The 25,338-nt window shown below is 45.1% G+C and overlaps 1 pseudogene; it reads left to right on the top strand.

The window, feature by feature from the left end:
• Positions 1-1,267: 1,267 nt before the first annotated feature.
• LOC124663009 overlaps positions 1,268-25,338 on the top strand; it is a 39,684-nt pseudogene continuing 15,613 nt past the window's right edge.

The following is a 25,338-nucleotide window of genomic DNA, read 5'->3' on the forward strand; positions in this document are numbered from 1 at the left end:
TAGGCTGCTCCGCAGAAAAAGTCCGCTTATTTTGATTTTTTTTCTCTCTAGGTGCTTGACGAATTTTTGATTTTTTTTCCTCTTTAGATTTAGATACTGGACGAATTTTATACCTAAGCTATTTCTATCTTCTGAGGTTTCAGAAAAATACAATTAGTCCCATTAATAAAAAAGGATTTTAAGGAGGACTAAAATTCTCCAGGTCCAGAAAATGTTCAATTTTTTTATTTTCACGACGCAACTTTTTCTCCCGGTGCATCGCACGGGCAATTTTCCTAGTCTATACCTAATAATAAAGGGAGAAGTGTTTCTGTGGTTCGGTCCGTAGCCGGTTGGTTTCGTCCTTCGTCCTTCGTCCGTCGCCCGTGTCGTGATTGAAGTCGTATATCATATAACAACCCAAAAACAACTCCACGCTTGGTAGTTCCGAAAACAACTCCAGCCCGACAGATCGACCACGACGTGAAGCACAAATACCCACCCGTCCAAACAGACCTCTCTGCTCCACACGTTACTTAGAGAAGGGATCGAGCGGGCGCATCTGTACCGTAGCCGCAAGCGCAAGAAGTCGGCTGCGCGGATATCGAGCGGGCTTGACGACATGCAAGCTGCTCCACGCCGTCGACAGGGCTGGGTACAGGACGATGGCACCGACCCAGATGGTCTCTGTGCTCCGTGCTGCTCATCCGGCCGTGACATTACCGGGGTCAGCGACGATCCACGCAGGATCTGCACCATGCCAAGGTCGGCGATGATGGCCATATCCATCTACCTTGAGTACGAAGGTGGCGTCCCTTGAGCAGTACCGGATGTCGCAGATGCGGAGCTCTATGTCGCAGGCGCCGTATGTGCACCGCTGCGATGACGGCCCTCCGGCAGCTCGGCGGAGGTGATCGGCAGCTAGCTAGCTTGCGGAGGATCGTATATTCGTATGGCAGAGGCACACACGTCTCTGGTTTCAGTTTTTCTTATGAACTCACGCGCAGGCACACGTCTCTTGATCGGTTTCAGTTTCATGGTTCCATCTTCATCGTTGTTAGACGAGAACCTGCCAAACCTGTCCCACTTCAAGGCGATCGATCACGAGCCTCGTCCCTCATGCCTTATTGCCAGAAGATGCTGAAAATATACTACTACGTGATCGTCTGATCGATTTGGAGATCCGCGGCGGCGGCAGCAGAAACGCAAAGCCCGGCCTCTTCGTCAAGCTCCAGCTCCTACGCCACGCAACCATGGGATCGCGTCTCGGCTCTTAACAACACTCGCCATGCTGCCGCGCCTGCTTGTGGGCCTCCACGACGAGCCGTGCCAACTCCACGCTGTCCACTCCCCGTTCCTCCCGTTTGAACCAGGTATGTTTGGGAAAAAAAATTATATGGTGTAGGGCTGCACATAAATTTTTTCACAATGCTAAACAAGTGGTTGTAGTGGACGAAGTAACAAGCAAAAACGAAACCAGAAACCAAGATGCAAATACGCGGTGGTGACAGTGTGAACCAGACGAACAAGATGAGAGAGTAATAGTATGTTGGAGTAGTGGGAACTGGTACCGCATCATCCGTGTGGGTTACCAATACAGATTTTTTTTTTCCTTTTGTGAAACCATGGAGTAGCAAGATGTACACATTAACAGATATTACATACATGAAAACAGGAGATGGTGCACGCAAGAACTTGTGTGTACTTGCTGAAAAATTCTGATTGTGATGGCTCTATTTTCCATTGAACCTGGTAAGTAGCTCATTAATTCCCATATAGTAGTAGCATACAGCATACCACATAGTTTATTTTTGTTTATAATGATTAATATTTGGAGGAGGGGTAGCCAAAGAGGTAGTGGCAGCCTTCCGTGGGCGGCGGAGGTTTGCGGCCAGCTAGGCTGGAGGAGGGGTAGGCTAGCTGTATCCTGTATGTACCGTCAAAATGATGTACACAATGCATGTAAGAAGGGTGTCAACTAGGACGTTAAGAAGGTAAAAACACATAATCCTTCGATGTTTCCTTTCTTGCCTGTTTTCACAGCCATTATAAAAATTTAACAATATACCTTCCGTTGCTACGCACGGGCTTTTTTCCTAGTGTATATTTATGTGTTCTTGTGTAATCCAAAGTTATTAGGTTCTAGCAGATAAAAATCCAGTTAAACATGTCTCCAACAAAAATATAAAATAAAATGCCGATATGAGCCTGTACAAATGTATCGGATCACATGTTGTACTGCCATGTGTTTTAGATAACCTCCAATCTTTTGGATAACCAGCAATAGAGATAAATACGTGTCCTTTAGAGCACAATTTTTTTGCTGACGGTACTACCATGTACATATTCGACGACGTCATGACAAAAATAATAAGCAGGCAAGTGCCAGCGGTACCAGCAGAAATCAGATATCGATAACAAAGACTTCAAATCTGTCCCAGACCAATTCAAGCTCGTTGATTTTCCTGGTGCGAAATCTGCCAACTCTCAGAGCAGAGGCGTGGGCACGAAGTTGTCGACGATGACAATAGAGCAGCTCATCAACCAAACTGCTGTTCAACAAATCAGAATATCAAAGTAAAACCCATTAGAAGTTGACGCGATACAATAAACAAAATCAAGACAGATAATTATAGAGCATGGCAAGAATTATTATCAAGTAGTGAAGGCATACCATAGATCAAACCACAACAGTAGATGGAAATATTGGGACGCAAACAGGCTTTGCCAGTAATGTGTATGAAAAATGTCCGTCTTCTCATTAAATTCTTGTCAACACCGCAAAAGGATAAATCCAAACACTCTGATTCAATATTACACTTGGTATTACCTTTGCTTTTAGAGACTGGTACTGGTAGTATTGTTGATAATCCAGATAAAGGGCGCCACGAGATGGGGGAGGCTGCGAGAACAGAGTTGACCAGCGAGGCGGCGACGCTTCGAGTAAGGGTTTGATCTGTTGAAATGGAGAAGCAGTAGTGCAAACTGATGGCGGCTCTGTGTAACCTAGGGCAGGGAGAAACTAAGAGAGGGTGGACAGATGATGACCCGGCAAAAATGATGTGTGCGGTGAAGAATAAAAAGGCAGCCCGCCAGCGAATGGTCGCTTTCCTCGCCGGCTCAAACGATTCGTTTTCCACCATAACTGCGGGTCTGCCGTGAGGACTGAATAGGCGCTGCACATATCGTGGGGGAGAGGAAGAGGCCGTCAGTCGCTTCGTTTTTTTCTGAAGAACCTCCTTTGCATTTTTAGTAGGCCTTAGCTTCTTGTTGCTTTTTTTTTTTGAAATAACCAATATATTAAGCTAGCAAGCCGCCTCATTAAAAACCTTCCAGCCCCCTTCGGTACCCTGGAAGGAAAAGAGTGCGTCTGAAACTTGCTGCTAAAAAATCAAATGAGTGTTACATCGCCCAGGAGTTTGTCCAGGAGGAAGCTAGGGGGTTCATCGACCCAGGTACAAGAAAGATTATGTAAAAAGCTCTCCCTAGCTAGAGTATGCGCTACTTGATTAGCATCTCTCGAAGTATGACTAAAAGTAACACTCCCAGTGGATACTGCCATATCCACACAATCTGCAAAAATCGTCGATGATTCACTCCACAAAGAATCCGCACCAGTACAAGCCTGAATAACATCAATCGAGTCAGACTCCGCAATGACATTGTTGCACCCCAGGGTGACTGCAAGAGATAATCCTTCCTTCATTGCATGTGCCTCCGCCATAACTACTGATTCAACATTTGCTAGAACCTTAGCCGAGGCCGCCACGAACTGGCCTTGAAAATCTCGAAGGACCGCTCCAACTGCTCCCATCTTGGAGTCATTGTGGAAAGAAGCATCCACATTCAGCTTAGTTTGTCTATTCTCTGGTCTAGCCCATCTATCTCCCATGTTACTCAGTTTCTTCCCGTATGCCTTGGCTGCATTGGCAACAATACTCAGGATTGAGAATTTGCACTTATGAAGAGGAGGTACCGACTCCCCATTTGTACGCCGGCGTCGCATCCACCACAAATACCAGCAGGTTGTCAACACAACTTCTTTGCAATTAAACGACTGGAATCCTTGCAAGGAATTATCAGCACGGTTTATAATATTTTCCAAGACAGCCGACCCCTCTCTGTCTTCATTCAAAGCATCCTCTATTATTTCATGTATTCCCATTGTGTGCCACATATCAACAGCAACAACCGGGCAAGTGAAGAGAAGATGCCTCATGTCTTCCGCATGTAAATTGCAAACTGGGCACTCACCGCTGGTTCCAACATGCCTGCTAGCGAGAATGCACTTGGTAGGAACGATGCCATGCAGCGATCTCCAAATGAATATCTTTATTTTCCCTGGCAATTTGAGCCGCCGGAGATTTTTCCAAACTGGATTCATATCAGATCTTCCAGGCAGAGACAATAGAGCCGCCCTATGGCCAAACCGGTGTTTCCACTAAAGGTAGTAACCAGACCGCACCGTATATCGACCATGACTAGTCATTCCCCACGCAATAAAATCTTCGAACCCTTGATCATTGAGAGGGATTCGAAGAATTCTTCCAACATCCACCTGATTAAAGAGTTCATGGAGTAGCTGTACATCCCATTGCCCCGTAACCGGACTAATAAGTTCACTTACTTTTGTGTAGATCACATTATTTCGAGGGGAGATCACCTTCCTATCCGGGCTAGAGGGGATCCATGGATCAGACCAGATTTTAATACTTTCTCCATTACCAACACGCCAAAGATAACCTCTTTTAAACGTTGCAATACTTGCAATAATACTCTGCCAGGTGTACGAGGAACCCGCCTTGGGGCCGGCACTCAGGATGTCACCATTGGGGTAGTATTTCGCCCTAAGGACCCTTGCACAGAGAGATTCGGGGTTCACAATAAGCCTCCAAACCTGCTTAGAAAGCATAGCTACATTAAAAGAATGAAAATCTCGAAACCCCATACCTCCTTCCTTCTTTGGATAGCATAGTTTCCACCATGCTAGCCAATGCATATGTTTAGTATTTTCATCGTCCCCCCACCAGAACTGAGAAATTGTATCCATCATTCTCTTGCAAATTCCTTTTGGCAACAGGAACACAGATGTCGAGGGTGCTCCTCGGCAATGCCCTCCGATAGGGGCTTAGGGTTGATGGAATCCTGCAAGCTGACACGAGACATCGGTACACAGACAAGCGGGGAGAGCGATTTACCCAGGTTCGGGGCCCTCGATGAGGTAAAACCCTTACGTCCCGCCTGTCCGTTCTTTGATTATGATGAAAACAGGTTACAATGGGGTGCCGAATAGTTCGGCTGAGATCTCGTCGAGATGCTAGTTGCTAGGGTAACCTAGTTCTAAGCTTCTGCTGGCTATTGTTACTAAGATTGATTGTTTCCTTCGGCAGCCCCTCTCCTGGCCTTTATATAGGAGGCCAGGTCTCAAGGGTCCTAATCGAGGACGACTAGGTTTACAATAGTTTAGATCCAATCTTTCCTTGTTTGCTCGCTTCCTCGTCTTGCCCGTCAAGGAATCTTCTGATGCACCGACCTAGTGGCCCATCTCGCTTTCTGGTAGCTTCATGGGCCTCCAACTTGTCAATACCAGATAGGGCAATACTGGTTACCCGAAGGGTAATGCCCACGTCAGTAACCCCCGAGTGTCTAGCCGAAAATAATTCGGGTAGATACTAATGCATGTTTTCTCCTCCACTGCTTTCGTTCATCTTGATTATGCTTCGTCTTCTTTTTATCGGGTGCGCGCCAGCGCTCCCGATGGGAGTAGCCCCCGAGTCTAGGTACGGATGCTCGCAAATCGTGCATAGACTCAAGTTGTACTACTCGAATACTTTCCTCTGCCGAGGTCTTCATAAATCATCCGATATATTTTCTTTATGCAAAGGATAATGAGTAACGTGCCCAACTGTTGTTTGGTTAACTGCCGATGGCAAAACACCGTTACCCTACACAGAATCAAGTCCCCGGGCATGATACTGGAGTGCAAAAAATTTCTATCAGGTATGCATCACGAGCTCCCGATGGGAGTAACAGCCCCCGAGTATCTGGGCGCGAGCGCTTTGCAACCGAGTGCTTCGAATGCTCATTCTGTCGAGTCCTCATTTTATCGGGTGCGCGTCAGCGCTCCCGATGGGAGTAGCCCCCGAGTCTAGGTACGGATGCTTGCAATTCGTGCATAGACTCAAGTCTTTCATCCGATGACTTTTTACGCTTCCTTCGAATGCTTTCAAATCATGACGTCATTGATGACGTGTAACTGCTGTAGGTTGATTTGACGAGTCCATCATGACGAGCTAGTCCTAGCCCTGTCCAATCAATGTTTTAGGGCTTGACCGTGTAACGATCGAGGTGGTTCCTCGATTCTCGCGCAATCGTGGGCGTAGTGGGCCGTCAGTTCTTTCCCTTCCTTAAGCGCCACATGCTTACTCCTACTTTTCCTCAAAGTTCCCAATCTTCTCCACAGTTATCGCAGCATCTCCTCATTCTCCCTCTTCTTCCTTCTTTCGCCATTGTTGCGCCGCCGCCACAGCTTCAATCTTCCTCAGATCTCGCGATGGTGAAGAAGAGGAATACCACCGCCACTGCTAGCTCCACCAGCGAGGGCGCCGCCGCCAAGTCCTCCTCTTCCCTTCCGAAGGAGAGCGCTCCGAACGCCCCTCCCCCAACTCCGGCGCCGCCAGCGCCGTCGGGCTCGATAGCCAAACCTGGGGATTGGGTGGCTTCAACCGTCACCAAGCGTGATGAAAAGAGGTCTCGAAGCTTAGGATTGATATCCTCCGACTCGGGAGATGTGATTCTTCCAGGTGCGATCTCTCGGCCTGATCCTCCTGCTGGATTTTCTGTGATATTCTTATCTTTTCTTCATCGAGGCCTTTCGCTCCCCACTCATGGATTCCTCCTCCATCTCTTGCGGACGTATGAAATTCAATTATGGCAACTTACCCCCAATTCAATCCTCCATGTTGCTGTGTTCATCACCCTTTGCGAGGCGTTCTTGGGTATTGAACCTCATTTCGGGCTGTGGAAGAAGATCTTCTATGTGAAAAGATACAGCAGTAGTAATGGATACTTTGTCACTGGAGGAGTAGGTTTTGTTGCTCGCTCAGAAGTTAATTACTTCAATTTCCCAATGAGAGAGTCCGTGCAAGGATGGAGGTTAAAATGGTTTTACGTTAGAGATTCATCGTCACCCGAATGTCGACTCCCCTGCTATGCCGACGTTTCTGAAGCCAAGCCCAAGGATTCTTGGAAGAACATCCTCTCAACCGACGAAAGGACCTCAACCGAAGAATTGTTTGTCAAATTCCTTCAGATCAAAGAAGCTGACGGCCAAACTATGATCGGTACGGAGGTGGCGGCAGTTTTCCTGAAGCGCCGAATCCAACCAGTCATGGCCAGAGTTCACCCGATGTGGTTGTACTCAGGCCCAAAGGACGAGACCAGGATTAATGCTGCCGATTTATCAGAAAAAGAGTTGCTTGATGAAGTTCGTCGTCTTACTTCCTTCAACCAGGAAGATTCGATTCCGCTGATCTCTTCTTATGCTCCCCTTGACGTTGATCACCCACCATCAGGGGTATTTTCCCTTTTTCACATCTCTTATTATAGTTCCTTGCTTAGCCGACATGATTATCTTTGTTCTTACTTGTCATTCTTCTTTGCCAGATCCCTATGGTTTCTAAAAATACACATGATTCACCGGATGATACTTCTGAGGGGAAAGGCTCCTCAATCCCCATAGATTCTCATACCATCGATCAAACAGGTTTAGAGGATAATCATAATGGTCCAATGAATCTTGAAGTTGCCCATGCTAATCTTCCCTCCCCAGCCGATAACACTTGTATCGCAGATGGATCAGTGCGCAATATCAACGCTGATCGTGATACTTTTGTTGATGCAGCTGCGGATGAGGTGAAAGCTTCTCCTGCGAAGAGATCAACCGGCGGCTTTGCCGATGAAGATGATCTCTTCGACATGTAAGTAGTTTCCTCCTAAAAGTTATACTGTGCCTCTTTTTTTTTCCTTTTTTTACTCCTGTTATAATCACAGTCGACGGTTTATTTTTGCAGTGACGAAGGCTTTGTCGAGCCTCTCCCTAAAAAGGCCAAGTCTGATGCCGTTTCGCCAGTCGTGGTAGCTTCCGAAGCTTCGGCTCCTAAGGCTGCCCCCATGGCTCAAGCATCGATTGCGTCTTCCCTTTCTAAAGGGAAAGATATTTCTCCAACTCATGCTACTGCGGCTCCTTTTTCTGTAAGTCCTCTTCTGATCTTAATACGAATTTCTTGGAGCGTGCCTTGTTTAATTGTTTTTTTTCTTAAGGACCTGCATGGCGTTATTTCTTCTCTGGAGATTTTCGCCTCCCGATTCACCTCTCTAGAAGTTGACAAAGTTCAGCTGCAAAAGGAAGTCGAATCTTCCTCCTCAAAACTGGATGGTGCAGTCAAGATAGCTGCCGCGGCTCGCCAAGAGATTGATTCTCTGAAGGAGGAGCTGGCCAGGCTGAAAGGGAAGCTGAAGGAGGAGGAAGCATCCAGGCTGGTGGCTGAGGCTCGAGCAGCCGAAAAGGATGAAATCCTTCGCCAATCTTCTTTGGCCTTGCTTGGTAATCTTCAACATACTTTTGTCGGAAGACGTTCTTAAGGATTTAAACTTTATGTCAATGACTGAATCTCTTCATTCCTTGCTTATTGCAGAGGCAGCAAACATCCCTGTCGATGCCCTAGAAAGGGTTCCAAATAACTCCCCAGCGAACGCTGTGTCAACGATTCTCGCTTCTCACCAGCTTACACAAGAGCTTCTCGTGAAGGGGAAGAGTGTTCTGGCGCAGATACACTCGATGATCTTCCCCAAGATCAAGCAAGAAAAGACCCTAGGACAGCTGATTGATACCTTCGCGGTTGACACCAAGGAGGCCATTGAGGTATTCAAGCGTACATCGCGCACTTTTGGTGCTGTCCTTGCCTTCCAGCTTATGATGGGTTACGGCTTTAAGGGTGACATTGAGGAAATGACTAAAGGGCTTCCAAAAGGGCAAGACGGGCAATCTGTTGATTTGAGCACCTTTAAGGCGTCTGCTCTTACTTGTGCCCGTCAGCTCCTTGAACTAGTTTCATCAAGGAAATCATCGACTGGCCCTAGTTCATCGACTCAAACTCAGTTTCCTTGATTCTTGTAACAAACTTGTGTCTTGAGCCGATGCAAGACATTGCTCTGCCGTCAAACTCATGCTTTGTAATAAACTTCGTGCTATCATTGTTGTAGGCACACTTTTGCTTATGATTTCACTTTCTTGCACTTCTCCCGATGGGAGTTATTTTGGACGTTGGGTTGTACCATATCCATTGCTTTTTTATAACCAGCACTTTCTGCAGGTCTTCCCCGTACCCTCGTTTGCAGACGACTTGTCGGGTGCGCTTCCTGAAAACGATCGAATCCAGCGTATGAAAGATCGAATGACGCAGATGGAAAAGGATTTACGCAGCACTTATGCCTTGGCTGCCATCATCAATAAAAAGAGCGAGACTGCAGCCAGCGTGGAGCGGTACATTCTTGGCGAGCTGCATAAGGCTACCGAAAGTTTAAACTGTAAGTTTCTTGATCCCTTTGCCTGCTTGCTAGCAACTTCTTGTCTGAGTCTTTTACTGATTCTTTTGGCAGTCATAGCGTTGAACCCTGCGGAAGAGAACAAGCAGATACACGAGCGGGTGCGCGCTTTGACTCAGCTGTCCTCATCCGAAGAAATTTTCTGGCGAGACCATTCGAAGACGTCGGCTGTCGTCAAATTCCAGGATCGAGTGCAACAGGTCCACCAGTTTTTCGACAAGTGCTACAGGGCCATGAGGGTAGTTTGGAAAACAATGTTTCCTTTGAATGCAGTTCCCCCTACCCTTTTGACTTTGATGTCTGAATTTGGAAGTGCCAAGAAAGTTCGGGAGCTAGTAAGATCTCAGGTCCTTGCAGGGGCCAAATGCACGCTTGCCCTTGTGCTTGCTTGTTATCCTTCAGTTCACTTGCAGTCTATTGCCAGCGCAACTGGTGATTTCGAGGAGCTGTACCCGAGGGTTTTGGCTCCTGCTCATGTAATTGTCGACAGGCTTGAGGAGATGTCAGAGGTACCTGGGGAAAAAGGAGACTCCGCAAGGGTGATATAAAAGGTGTAAGGTTACTTTTGTAAATTGTATCGGCTAATTCATCCGAGTGTTCGGGTTTTTTTGGGCCAAAAACTTTTTATCTGGTTGGTACATGAACATGTACTTTCACCATGCTGTTGACAAATATTTAAAGGGACGAGGCTTAATTGCCCGTTGGATGTATGAGTATTAGTTGGTTAGCAAATTGTTATGAGTGATCAGTTCGTGTTGCAGGTTTTGCTAAACCTGTTGTATGCGCAACTTTGCTTTCAACCGTTTGTAAATTTTGACAGTCATTCCCGAATTTTTCGGGTGTAATGATTCTGCCGATGAGCCCGTTGCTCTTTGATATTTCCATAAGTGAAATATCGAGCGTGGGTTGTGTGTAAGTTTTTCCAAGCTCTTGCTTTCTTCGGCACTCGTAGAGGCATCTAAAGCAGAGGGAAAGGTGACGTCGTTTTAGCACTCGCAGAGGCTTTTTTGGAGCACGATCTTCTGCCCTGTACTATGTTTGCATAGTGATGGGGTTTAGAAGTTTGTAGTTACTGCAATGCTTAACAAGAATCGAAACTTTAAGTTCTTATTAATAAAGTAAGCACGATGCTAGAGGGCGAAAAGAGGAAGGCCCTGTTTATAATGAAAGAAAAACATAGTAAAGGCTAGTAAACTGCTTAGGCAAGGAAGGGGTTCTTCTCGTCTTCTGGCTTCTTCACCGCGTTAGTAGTTGCAGCAGCGTTGCTGGTTTCATCAAGTGTTTGAGCGGTGATTGCCATCGTCTTGCCATCCACTAGGCCTTCTGTGCCATCAACTGCCGAGCCCTTTGCTGCCAAAGCTTCTGCTACAGAAGCCTCAGCTGCCGATGCTTTAGCTGCCGATGCTTTAAGGGCGAGAGCGGCTGGCTTCTTCTTGGTTCCCCTGCCATCTTTTTCTTCCTTGATCTCCCGTAAGGACAGCTTAGGTGGAGGGTCGACAATTTCTCGCTGTGGCCCAAACTTTGCAGCAATCCTCTGGAAGTCGCGATCACAATTGTCCGAGCGTGAAAAACTTCCATAGACTGTGATGTTTGTCCCATTGTTCCCAGGCATTTTCAGCTTGAGGTATGCATAATGCGGCACAACCATGAACTTGGCATAAGCTGGTCTCCCGAGTATAGCGTGATACTGTGATTCCCAGTTCACCACTTCAAACTCGATTTTCTCCTTCCTGAAATTATCGGCTTTACCGAAGATAACATTCAGGTAAGCTTTGCCAAGAGAGTGGCCCGGTGCGGTTGGGAGGATCCCGTGGACGCAGGTGTCTGTTTCTTCCAGCATGCTCATGGTGATCCCCATACTCCTGATTGTGTCGACGAATATCAGGTTTAGCCCGCTTCCGCCATTCATAAATACTTTGCTCATCTTGAAACCCCCAATTTGTGCTTCGACTACCAGGGCAGCATGTCCTGGGTTTGGTATGGTCATCGGATGATCTGCTCGGCTGAACGTAATGTTCTGAGAAGACCAGTCGACGTACTCGGGGATGTTTGCCATGATGCTTTCTGCCAAATTGATCTCTTGGGTGAGCTTCTTCATCTCTCTTCTTGAAACGCCTGTCCTGTGGATCATGCTCATCTGCCCACGTGGTGGTGGGAATGCTTCGTTGGGTTGAGCTTGCTGTACTTGATGCTGCGGTGGAGGTGGGGGTGGGGGTGGTGGTAGCTGTTGCTGACCTGACTGCTGGATGAGTTTGTGCATGTCAAGGAACTGCCGACAGTCCCTGAGCAGGTGACTCGACTTCGTTTTGCCATCTTTGGAGTCGACATATGAATGCAGGTAACAAGGGGCGTTGACCTGCTCGGCGTAGGGTAGTTCGGGAGTCCTCTGCTGTCGTGCTTTATAATTACCACGGTTCCCAGAGTTGTCCCGGTTACCATCGTGCATGTCGTACGTCTCGATCGTCTTGCCGATCGGCATACCCTGCTGCTACCTGATTGTTATCATCGTAGTTGCGGTTTTTCCTCCTCTTGTGACGATCCCTACGGCCACCCGAGTCGTGCTTCGGCTGGTCATCGTCTTCATCATCACTGCGCTGCCGTGGCCTTCGTACGTTGTCTTCACCATCAGCCCAACTGTTGGCAATTTCCATTAACTTGGTTATGGTTTTTGGCTTTTTGCGCCCGAGTTCTTCTATGTAACTTTCCCGCTGGACGCCGTCGCTGAAAGCGTTGATTGCTCTGTCGACAGATACGTCTTCAACAGCATTCAAAAGCTTTGTGAATCTCCCGATATACGAACGCATCGACTCCTTCTGCTTCTGCCTACAACTTCGTAGCTCTTCGATTCCAACGGGCCTCTTGTATGTTGCTTGGAAGTTGGCGACGAAGGCGTCTACTAGGTCGTCCCATGATTTGAAAGAACCTTTCGGCAGCCCCGTAGCCAGGCCCGTGCTGAATCCTTCAAGTAAAGTTGTAAGCATTGCATTGCCGCTATCTGGTTTCCTTTGTGCAAGATCACTGTCTGCAGGTAGTCATCTATCCAAGATCTTGGTTCTTGCTGCCCATCGTACTTGGCAGCGTCGGTAGGGGTAGGCTTAAACTTTTTAGGCGGCATTGCTTCGCGTATCTTGTAACTTAGACAGTCGGCTCCTCTGAGCTCACCGTCGTACTCCTGGTCTTCATCCGAAGAATCGCTATCGTCGTCTTTCCTAGCGGCGCGTCGTCGCCTTGCTTTGTCGATCCTGCTCTGGGTGATCTCGTCCCGAGCATCTCTTGCATGATGTTTTGACCCACTACCTTGGACCACAGTTTTTTCCTTCTGCGGGACTAGGTTGTTTCCTAATATCGCGAGACTTTCGAGAGCACCTCGGTGAGCTTGATCCATAGATCCTTCGGGGCGCTGATTGATGAGGTAAGCGGCGAGGTTGGCCGTCGCTGCTGCAACGGTTTTTGGCCGTGGCATGCCCGCAGTATCCATGGTCATAAAGGATTTAGTCAGATTCGATGTTATCTCTCTGGCGTCATCTTCTAAAAGCCTGGACATCCTTGACCGATGCTTGCCCGCTCCCTGAGTGTTTCGGGAGGCGCTCCCTTGCGAACCCCTTCGCCTTTCACTGGATCGATCTGCCGCAGATAGGCGCCTTTCGAGGGTGGCTTGTTCTTTTGACAAGTGCTCTCGGTTTTTCTCCAGTATGGAGCGGTAAGCATTGAGGGTTCCGACCGAAGTCCCTGCGGGGAGCGGTGTGTTGTTGAGTACTGCTGCCCTTGCTGCCGCCCACTCCTCGTCTGCGATGGTATAATCACTATCGCGATTGCTGGCGCTGTTCTCAAAACTTGCCCTTCTGCTGGAGCGGGGGGTATGGTCCTCGTCTCCTCTGTGCGTTGTGTTCCCCGTGTTATTGGCGACATAGACCTGATGGCGTGCCGCCTTTTGGGTGGTTCGCTGGATGGTGCTGTCGATACTATCTTCTCCCAATGAATACTGGGCATTGCAGATGAACGGCGTATCGGTGGATCCCAGTCCGTGCCTGGTGTCGCAGTTCAGGCAATAGTACGAGGTCAGTTTTGAAGACGAGGAGTCGTCCGACCCTACTGACATAGAGGATACTGAACGAGGAGCTGATGGCACGGGGGAGCACGTTGATCCCGTCAGGTCAACCGACAGATCAAGCGAAGATGATGCGCTTGAACTCGTCGATCCGGAAGCGGGGGATTCCAGCAGTTGAAGGATTCCTTCTGCGTTGACGTTGTAGTGGATGCTACCGAAGGTCATCTCCACGTTCCCTTGTAGACCCGAAAAATTTGAACGGGAGGAATCGCTGTGTGGAGTAAACTCGTAGGAGCCGAATCGAATTGGACTTCCCAGGATGGGCAACGATGGTGCCGACGATGTCGCTGATGACGTTGCTGGCGAAATTGCTGGCGAAATTGCCGGCGAGTTTGCCGATGAAGCTGCTGATGTCATGATCGGATCTGCCGATGCCCTGCCTTGCGCCGACAGGCTTCCCACAGACGGCGCCAATTGTCGAGGGTGCTCCTCGGCAATGCCCTCCGATAGGGGCTTAGGTTTGATGGAATCCTGCAAGCTGACACGAGACATCGGTACACAGACAAGCGGGGAGAGCGATTTACCCAGGTTCGGGGCCCTCGATGAGGTAAACCCCTTACGTCCTGCCTGTCTGTTCTTTGATTATGATGAAAACAGGTTACAATGGGGTGCCGAATAGTTCGGCTGAGATCTCGTCGAGATGCTAGTTGCTAGGGTAACCTAGTTCTAAGCTTCTGCTGGCTATTGTTACTAAGATTGATTGTTTCCTTCGGCAGTGATGCGCGTAGATGTACACGTCCGTTGGGAACCCCAAGAGGAAGGTATGATGCGCACAGTGGCAAGTTTTCCCTCAGAAAGAAACCAAGGTTGATCGAACCAGGAGGAGCCAAGAAGCACGTTGAAGGTTGATGGTCGCGAAATGTGATGCGGCGCAACACCGAGGATTCGGCGCCAACGCGGAACCCGCACAACACAACCCAAGTACTTTGCCCCAACGAAACGGTGAGGTTGTCAATCTCACCGGCTTGCTGTAACAAAGGATTAAGCGTATCGAGTGGAAGATGTTTGCAAAGAAAACAGTAAAACACAATTGCGATAGATTGTATGCTATGTAAAGAATAGGACCGGGGTCCACAGTTCACTAGAGGTGTCTCTCCCATAAGATAAAAGCATGTTGGGTGAACAAATTACGGTCGGGCAATTGACAAATAGAGAAGAGCATAACAATGCATATACATGATATGATAAATATAGTGAGATTTAATTGGGCATTACGACAAAGTACATAGACCGCCATCCAACCGCATCTATGCCTAAAAAGTCCACCTTCGGGTTATCATCCGAACCCCATTCGGTATTAAGTTGCTAAGCAACGAGACAATTGCATTAAGTATGGTGCGTAATGTAATCGACAACTACATCCTTAGACATAGCATCAATGTTTTATCCCTAGTGGCAACAGCACATCACAACCTTAGAACCTACTCGTCACGATCCCGAGTGTCAATGAAGGCATGAACCCACTATCGAGCATAAATACTCCCTCTTGGAGTTAAGAGCAAAAACTTGGCCAGAGCCTCTACTAATAACGGAGAGCATGCAAGATCATAAACAACACATAAACAATAGATTGATAATCACCATAACATAGTATTCTCTATCCATCGGATCCCGACAAACACAACATATAGTATTACGAGATAGATGATCTTGATCATGTTAGGCAGCTCACAAGATCCAACAATGAAGCACAACAAGGAGAAGACGACCATCTAGCTACTGCTATGGACCCATGGTCCGAGGGTGAACTACTCACTCATCACTCCGGAGGCGATCATGGCGATGAAGAGTCCTCCGGGAGATGAATCCCCTCTCCGGCGAGGTGCCGGAGGCGATCTCCTGAATCCCCGAGATGGGATTCGCGGCGGCGGCGTCTCCGGAAGGTTTTCCGTATCGTGGCTCTCGGTACTGGGGGTTTCGCGACGGAGACTTTAAGTAGGCGGAAGGGCAACGCGGGGGCCACACGAGGTGCCCGGGGGTAGGGCCGCGCGGCCGGGGCTTGGGCCGCGCCGCCCTAGCCCCCGGCTGCCTCGTGGCCCCACTTCGTTATCTCTTCGGTCTTCCGGAAGCTTCGTGCAAAAATAGGACCCCGGGCGAAAGTTTCGTCCAATTCCGAGAATATTTCCTTACTAGGATTTCTGAAACCAAAAACAGCGGAAAACGACAATCGGCTCTTCGGCATCTTGTTAATAGGTTAGTTCCGGAAAATGCATAAATATGACATATAATGTGCATAAAACATGTAGGTATCATCAATAAAGTAGCATGGAACATAAGAAATTATCGATACGTTGGAGACGTATCAGCATCCCCAAGCTTAGTTCTCGCTCGTTCCGAGCGGGTAAAACGATAACAAAGATAATTTCGAAGTGACATGCCATCATAATCTTGATCATACTATTTGTAAACATATGTAATGAATGCAGCGATCAAAACAATGGTAATGACATGAGTAAACAAGTGAATCATATGACAAAGACTTTTCATGAATAGTACTTCAAGACAAGCATCAATAAGTCTTGCATAAGAGTTAACTCATAAAGCAATAAATCAAAGTAAAGGTGTTGAAGCAACACATAGGAAGATTAAGTTTCAGCGGTTGCTTTCAACTTATAACATGTATATCTCATGGATATTGTCAACATAAAGTAATATAACAAGTGCAATATGCAAATATGTAGGAATCAATGCACAGTTCACACAAGTGTTTGCTTCTTAAGGTGGAAGGAGATAGGTAAACTGACTCAACAATAAAAGTAAAAGAATGGTCCTTCAAAGAGGAAAGCATCGATTGCTGTATTTGTGCTAGAGCTTTTATTTTGAAAACATGAAACAATTTTGTCAACGGTAGTAATAAAGCATATGAGTTATGAAAATTATATCTTACAAGTTGCAAGCCTCATGCATAGTATACTAATAGTGCCCGCACCTCGTCCTACTTAGCTTGGACTACCGGATCTTTGCATGCCATGTTTCAACCAAGTGTCACAAAGGGGTACCTCCATGCCGCTCTGTACAAAGGTCTAAGGAGAATGCTCGCATTTTGGATTTCTCGCTTTTGATTATTCTCAACTTAGACATCCATACCGGGACAACATGGACAACAGATAATGGACTCCTCTTAAATGCATAAGCATGTAGCAATGATTATTATTCTCATATGAGATTGAGGATATATGTCCAAAACTGAAACTTCAACCATGATTCATGGCTTTAGTTAGCGGCCCAATGTTCTTCTCTAACAATTTTGCATGCTCCAACCACTAAAATGATAGATCCTTCGGACAAGACGGACATGCATAGCAACTCACATGATATTCAACAATAGTTGATGGCGTTCCCCGAAGCATGGTTATCGCACAACAAGCAACTTAATAAAATATAAAGTGCATAAGTACATATTCAATACTACGATAGTTTTTAAGGCTATTTTGTCCCATGAGCTATATATTGCAAAGGTGAATGATGGAATTTTAAAGGTAGCACTCAAGCAATTTACTTTGGAATGGCGGAGAAATACCATGTAGTAGGTAGGTATGGTGGACACAAATGGCATAGTAGTTGGCTCAAGGATTTTGGATGCATGAGAAGTATTCCCTCTCGATACAAGGTTTAGGCTAGCAAGGTTATTTGAAGCAAACTCAAGGATGAACAGGTGCAGCAAAACTCACATAAAAGACATATTGTAAACATTATAAGACTCTACACCGTCTTCCTTGTTGTTCAAAACTCAATACTAGATATTATCTAGACCTTAGAGAGACCAAATATGCAAATCAAATTTTAGCAAGCTCTATGTATTTCTTCATTAATGGGTGCAAAGCATATGATGCAAGAGCTTAAACATGAGCACAACAATTGCCAAGTATCACATTATCCAAGACATTTTAGAATTACTACATGTAGCATTTTCAAATTCCAACCATATAACAATGTAACGAAGGAGAAACTTCGCCTTGAACATTATGAGTAAAGCCTAAGGACACATGTGTCCATATGCAACAGCGGAGCGTGTCTCTCTCCCACAAAGTGAATGCTAGGATCCATCTTATTCAAACAAAAACAAAAACAAAAACAAACCGACGCTCCAAGTAAAGAACACAAGATGTGATTGAATAAAAATATAGTTTCGGGGGAGGAACCTGATGATGTTGTCGATAAAGAAGGGGATGCCTTGGGCATCCCCAAGCTTAGACGCTTGAGTCTTCTTAAAATATGCAGGGGTGAACCATGGGGGCATCCCCAAGCTTAGAGCTTTCACTCCTCTTGATCATATTATATCATTCTCCTCTCTTGATCCTTGAAAACTTCCTTCACACCAAACTTCAAGCAAACTCATTAGAGGGTTAGTGCACAATTAATAATTCACTCATTCAGAGGTGACACAATCATTCTTTACACTTCTGGACATTGCATAAAGCTACTGGACATTAATGGATCAAAGAAATAAATCCAACATAGCGAAAGAGGCAATGCGAAATAAAAGGCAGAATCTGTCAAAAACAGAACAATCCGTAAAGACGAATTTAAAGCTGGCACCAGACTTGCTCAAATGGAAAAACTCAAAACTAATGAAAGTTGCGTACATATCTGAGGATCACGCTCGTAAATTGGCAGATTTTTTCGAATTTTGTACAGAAAACTGTGCCCAGATTCGTGACAGACAGCAATGCTGTTTCTGCGCAGCGATCCCAAATATAACATCAACTTTGACATAGAAACTTTACTTGGCACAAAAACATGATAAGGAGAGGTTGCTACAGTAGTAAACAACTTCCAAGACTCAACAAAACAAAAAATTGCTGTAGTAAAAACATGGGTTGTCTCTCATAAGCGTTTTTCTTTAACGCCTTTCGGCTAGGCGCAGAAAGTGCAAATCAAGTAACATCAAGAGTAGAAGCATCAACATCATAACTTGTTCTAATAATAGAATCAAAAGGCAACTTCATTCTCTTTATAGGGAAGTGTTCTATACCTTTCTTGAGAGGAAATTGATATTTAATATTACCTTCCCTCATATCAATAACAAGCACCAACAGTTCGAAGAAAAGGTCTTCCCAACACAATAGGACAAGATGCATTGCATTCGATATCCAAGACAACAAAATCAACGGGGACAAGGTTATTGTTAACCGTAATATGCACATTATCAATCCTCCCCAAAGGTTTCTTTTTAACATTATCGGCAAGATTAACATCCAAATAACAATTCTTCAATGGTGGCAAGTCAAGCATATCATAAATCTTTTTAGGCATAACAGAAATACTTGCACCAAGATCACATAAAGCATTACATTCAAAGTCATTGAATTTCATTTTAATGATGGGCTCCCAACCATCTTCTAACTTTCTAGGAATAGAAGTTTCAAGTTTTAGTTTCTCTTCTCTAGCTTTTATGAGAGCATTTGTAATATGTTTTGTAAAGGCTAAATTTATAGCACTAGCATTAGGACTTTTAGCAAGTTTTTGTAAGAACTTTATAACTTCAGAGATGTGGCAATCATCAAAATCTAAATCATTATGAGCTACAGCAATGGGATCATTGTTCCCAAGGTTGGAAAAAATTTCAGCAGTTTTATCACAAGTAGTTTCAGCAATTTTAGCAATTTCAGGCAGTTTTGTACGCTTTGCACTAGGAGTAGAAACATTGCCAACACCAATTATTTTACCATTGATAGTAGGAGGTGCAGCAACATGTGGAGAATTAGCATTACTAGTGGTGGTAATAGTCCAAACTTTAGCTACATTATTCTCTTTAGCTAGTTTTTCATTTTCTTCTCTATCCCACCTAGCACGCAATTCAGCCATTAATCTTATATTCTCATTAATTCTAACTTGGATGGCATTTGCTGTAGTAGTCATCTTACTATCAATATCATCAGGTTTAGCAGCCATTTTATTAATTAAAGAGGATTGTGATGCGGACATGTATGAGATTCGGGTTTCAGCATTTGAAATTTTAGTTTGCAGACCAGAAATCTCCCTATTCAAGTTTTCAAGTTGATTTCCTATATTTTTCAACCAGGTAGATTGTTCATTCATAGTTTTAGTAAACAATTGATTTTGCTCATATTGTGATTGCATAAATTTTTTAGTGGATCTTTCAATTTCTAGCATCCTTTCCTCATATCTACCATAATCATTACCATTAGCAGAGGGATATGGCCTATAGTTATTACCAGAGTTGTTCCTATAAGCATTGTTGTTGAAATTATTATTTTTAATGAAATTCACATCAACATTTTCTTCTTGAGCAACCAATGAAGCTAAAGGAACATTATTTAGATCTACATTAGATCTACCATTCACAAGCATAGACATAATCACATCAATCTTATCACTCAAGGAAGAGGTTTCTTCAACGGAATTTACCTTCTTACCTTGTGGAGCTCTTTCCGTGTGCCATTCAGAGTAATTTATCATCATATCATCAAGAAGTTTTGTAGCCGCCCCCAATGTGATGGACATAAAGGTACCTCCAGCAGCTGAATCCAATAAATTCCGCGAAGAAAAATTTAGTCCTGCATAGAAGGTTTGGATGATCATCCAAGTAGTCAGTCCATGGGTTGGGCAATTCTTTACCAAAGTTTTCATTCTCTCCCATGCTTGAGCAACATGTTCAGTATCTAATTGCTTAAAATTCATTATGCTACTTCTCAAAGATATAATTTTAGCGGGAGGATAATATCTACCAATAAAAGCATCCTTGCATTTAGTCCATGAATCAATACTATTCTTAGGCAAAGATAGCAACCAATCTTTAGCTCTTCCTCTTAATGAGAAAGGAAACACTTTCAATTTAATAATATCACCATCTACATCCTTATACTTTTGCATTTCACAAAGTTCAACAAAATTATTGAGATGGGCAGCAGCATCATCAGAACTAGCACCAGAAAATTGATCTCTCATGACAAGATTTAGTAAAGCAGGTTTAATTTCAAAGAATTCTGCTGTAGTAGCAGGTGGAGCAATAGGTGTGCATCGGAAATCATTATTATTTGCATTTTTGAAGTCACACAACTTAGTATTTTCAGGGGTATTCATTTTAGCAACGGTAAATAAAACAAACTAGATAAAGTAAATGCAAGTAACTAATTTTTTTGTGTTTTTGATATAGAGAGCAAGACAAGTAAATTAAGTAAAACTAGCAACTAATTTTTTTGTGTTTTGTTTAGGTGCAGCAAACAAAGTAGTAAATAAAATAAAGCAAGACAAAAACAAAGTAAAGAGATTGAGAAGTGGAGACTCCCCTTGCAGCGTGTCTTGATCTCCCCGAGCAACGGCGCCGGAAAACGAGGCTTGATGCGCGTAGATGTACACGTCCGTTGGGAACCCCAAGAGAAAGGTATGATGCGCACGAGTGGCAAGTTTTCCCTCGGAAAGAAACCAAGGTTGATCGAACCAGGAGGAGCCAAGAAGCACGTTGAAGGTTGATGGTCGCGAAATGTGATGCGGCGCAACACCAGGGATTCCGGCGCCAACGCGGAACCTCGCACAACACAACCCAAGTACTTTGCCCCAACGAAACAGGTGAGGTTGTCAATCTCACCGGCTTGCTGTAACAAAGGATTAAGCGTATCGAGTGGAAGATGTTTGCAAAGAAAACGAGTAAAACACAATTGCAGATAGATTGTATGCTATGTAAAGAATAGGACCGGGGTCCACAGTTCACTAGAGGTGTCTCTCCCATAAGATAAAAGCATGTTGGGTGAACAAATTACAGTCGGGCAATTGACAAATAGAGAAGAGCATAACAATGCATATACATGATATGATAAATATAGTGAGATTTAATTGGGCATTACGACAAAGTACATAGACCGCCATCCAACTGCATCTATGCCTAAAAAGTCCACCTTCGAGTTATCATCCGAACCCCATTCGGTATTAAGTTGCTAAGCAACAGACAATTGCATTAAGTATGGTGCGTAATGTAATCGACAACTACATCCTTAGACATAGCATCAATGTTTTATCCCTAGTGGCAACAGCACATCACAACCTTAGAACCTACTGTCACGATCCCAGGTGTCAATGAAGGCATGAACCCACTATCGAGCATAAATACTCCCTCTTGGAGTTAAGAGCAAAAACTTGGCCAAAGCCTCTACTAATAACGGAGAGCATGCAAGATCATAAACAACACATAAACAATAGATTGATAATCACCATAACATAGTATTCTCTATCCATCGGATCCCGACAAACACAACATATAGTATTACAGATAGATGATCTTGATCATGTTAGGCAGCTCACAAGATCCAACAATGAAGCACAACAAGGAGAAGACGACCATCTAGCTACTGCTATGGACCCATGGTCCAGGGGTGAACTACTCACTCATCACTCCGGAGGCGATCATGGCGATGAAGAGTCCTCCGGGAGATGAATCCCCTCTCCGGCAGGGTGCCGGAGGCGATCTCCTGAATCCCCCGAGATGGGATTCGCGGCGGCGGCGTCTCTGGAAGGTTTTCCGTATCGTGGCTCTCGGTACTGGGGGTTTCGCGACGGAGACTTTAAGTAGGCGGAAGGGCAACGCGGGGGGCCACACGAGGTGCCCAGGGGTAGGGCCGCGCGGCCGGGGCTTGGGCCGCGCCGCCCTAGCCCCCGGCTGCCTCGTGGCCCCACTTCGTTATCTCTTCGGTCTTCCGGAAGCTTCGTGCAAAAATAGGACCACGGGCGAAAGTTTCGTCCAATTCCGAGAATATTTCCTTACTAGGATTTCTGAAACCAAAAACAGCTAGAAAACAAGAATCGGCTCTTCGGCATCTTGTTAATAGGTTAGTTCCAGAAAATGCATAAATATGATATATAATGTGCATAAAACATGTAGGTATCATCAATAAAGTAGCATGGAACATAAGAAATTATCGATACGTTGGAGACGTATCAGGCAGCCCCTCTCCTGGCCTTTATATAGGAGGCCAGGTCTCAAGGGTCCTAACCGAGGACGACTAGGTTTACAATAGTTTAGATCCAATCTTTCCTTGTTTGCTCGCTTCCTCGTCTTGCCCGTCAAGGAATCTTCTGATGCACCGACCTAGTGGCCCATCTCGCTTTCTGGTAGCTTCATGGGCCTCCAACTTGTCAATACCAGATAGGGCAATACTGGTTACCCGAAGGGTAATGCCCACGTCAACAGACATGGCATAAACTGAGATTGCTTGAGCCACTGCCTTCAGTAAAATTTCTTTCCCACCTATAGAAAGCATCTTTTCTTTCTAGCCATTAATTCTCTGAATAATTCTCTCAATGAAGTGCTCAAAACAGTCACTCTTATCAGCCCCTACCAAGGCTAGGAGGCCAAGGTACTTATCAGAAATAGCTTCAGTATCACTATGTAAAATCTGGCAAATCTCCGCTCTCATCAAGACATTAGTATTAGGTGAGAAATAAATGCTTGACTTAGCTAAACTCACCAATTGTCCTGAGTTTGCACAATACGTATCCAGCACTTGTTGCAAGAAAGTTGCATTATCCGTGTCAGCTTTCATGAGAATAAGGGAATCATCAGCAAAAAGGAGATGTGAGACTGACGGTGCATTTCTGCACACCCTTAGCCCATCGAGGCCACCAACTTCTTCTTCATACAACAAAAGGCTAGATAAGCCCTCCGCACACAGCAGGAACAAATACGGTGAAAGGGGGTCTCCTTGTCTGAGTCCCCTAGTAGGAATAAAAGTATCAGTTTTTTCAGAATTGAATCTAACTTGATATTTAACAGATGTAACACAAGCCATCATTAGTCCAATCCATCTCTCAGCAAATCCCAACCTCCTCATCATGCTTTCCAGGAAGATCCATTCAACTCTATCATACGCCTTATGCATGTCCAACTTGACCGCACAGGACCTGTCAGTCCATTTCTTTTATTTTTAATGGCATGGACACATTCATATGCCACCAGAACATTATCTGTTATAAGCCTCCCAGGAACAAATGCACTTTGCATTGGAGAGATGACATCCGGAAGAATACCCTTTAGCCTCGTGAGCCAACATCTTGGAAATAATTTTGTAGATAACATTGCATAAACTAATAGGGCGAAACCGGGTGATATTCTCCGGTTCATCAACTTTAGGAATAAGAACAATAGTAGTGTCATTCCACCCCGCCGGAATAACACCAGTATTCAACGCTTGCAAAACTTCTTGGGTAATTTCAGCCCCACATATATCCCAGAATTTTTTGTAGAACACCGCATGAAGGCCATCAGGTCCCGGGGCTTTCAGGTCCCCAATGTTGAAAGCAACCTTCTTTACATCATCAGCTGAAAACGGAGCCAGTAGAGATTCATTCATAGGATCATCAACTCTTGGGTGTATTTTCTTTAGCAGATTTTGATCAATCACCTGCACTTCCGAGGTAAAAAGATTAGTAAAATAATTGAGGATTAACGGTTTCAGCTGCTCCGTACCTTGAACCCAGTCACCCTCAGAGTCTTTTAATTTAGTTATAGTATTCTTTTTCCGCCGAGCCGATGCAAAGTTATGGAAATGAGATGTATTACGGTCACCGAGTTGGAGCCAATTAACTCTGGATCTTTGCGCCCAGAAAATCTCGTCCTGTTCAAGCAAAATTTCAATCAGATTAGACATCTCCTTAGCTTTCTCCTCATTTTCAGCATTGATCGGGCCACTCATTGCTTTCTCAAGATCCCTCTGAGCTTTGCTTAGCCCTCGTTTCGGCTTCCGAAGGATTTGACTATCCCATGCATGCAAAGCTTCATGCATGCGGCCCAATCGGCCCAGAACCCCTCCTTCATCAGTGGTCGACGCCGCTTCCCACGCGTGCACCACTTCTTGATGCGCGTAGATGTACACGTCCGTTGGGAACCCCAAGAGGAAGGTGCGATGCGCACAGCAGTAAGTTTTCCCTCAGAAAAAAACCAAGGTTATCGAACCAGTAGGAGCCAAGAAGCACGTGAAGGTTGTTGGTGGAGGAGTGTAGTGCGGCGCAACACTAGTGAAACCGGCGCCAACGTGGAACCTGCACAACACAATCAAAGTACTTTGCCCCAACGTAACAATGAGGTTGTCAATCTCACCGGCTTGCTGTAACAAAGCATTAAGCGTATCGAGTGGAAGATGATTGTTTGCAAGAAAACAGTAAAACACAATTGCAGTAGATTGTATGCTATGTAAAGAATAGGATCGGGGTCCACAGTTCACTAGAGGTGTCTCTCCCATAAGATAAAAGCATGTTGGGTGAACAAATTACAGTCGGGCAATTGACAAATAGAGATAGGCATAACAATGCATATACATGATATGATAAATATAGTGAGATTTAATTGGGCATTACGACAAAGTACATAGACCGCCATCCAACTGCATCTATGCTGTAAAGTATGTATAAAACATTCAAGTATTGTAATAACAGTAGCATGGAACATAAGAAATTATAGATACGTTTGAGACGTATCAAGCATCCCCAAGCTTAGTTCCTACTCGTCCTCGAGTAGGTAAACGATAACACAAATAACTTCTGAAGTGACATGCTACCAACATAATCTTGATCAACATTATTGTAAAGCATATGAGATGAATGGAGTGATCTGAACAAAAGATGGCTAACAAAGATAATGACTAAACAGATGAATCATATAGCAAAACTTTTCATGAATAGTACTTTCAAGA

This window comes from Lolium rigidum, chromosome 6 (assembly GCF_022539505.1).
Source record: "Lolium rigidum isolate FL_2022 chromosome 6, APGP_CSIRO_Lrig_0.1, whole genome shotgun sequence".
Taxonomy (NCBI): Eukaryota; Viridiplantae; Streptophyta; class Magnoliopsida; order Poales; family Poaceae; genus Lolium; species Lolium rigidum.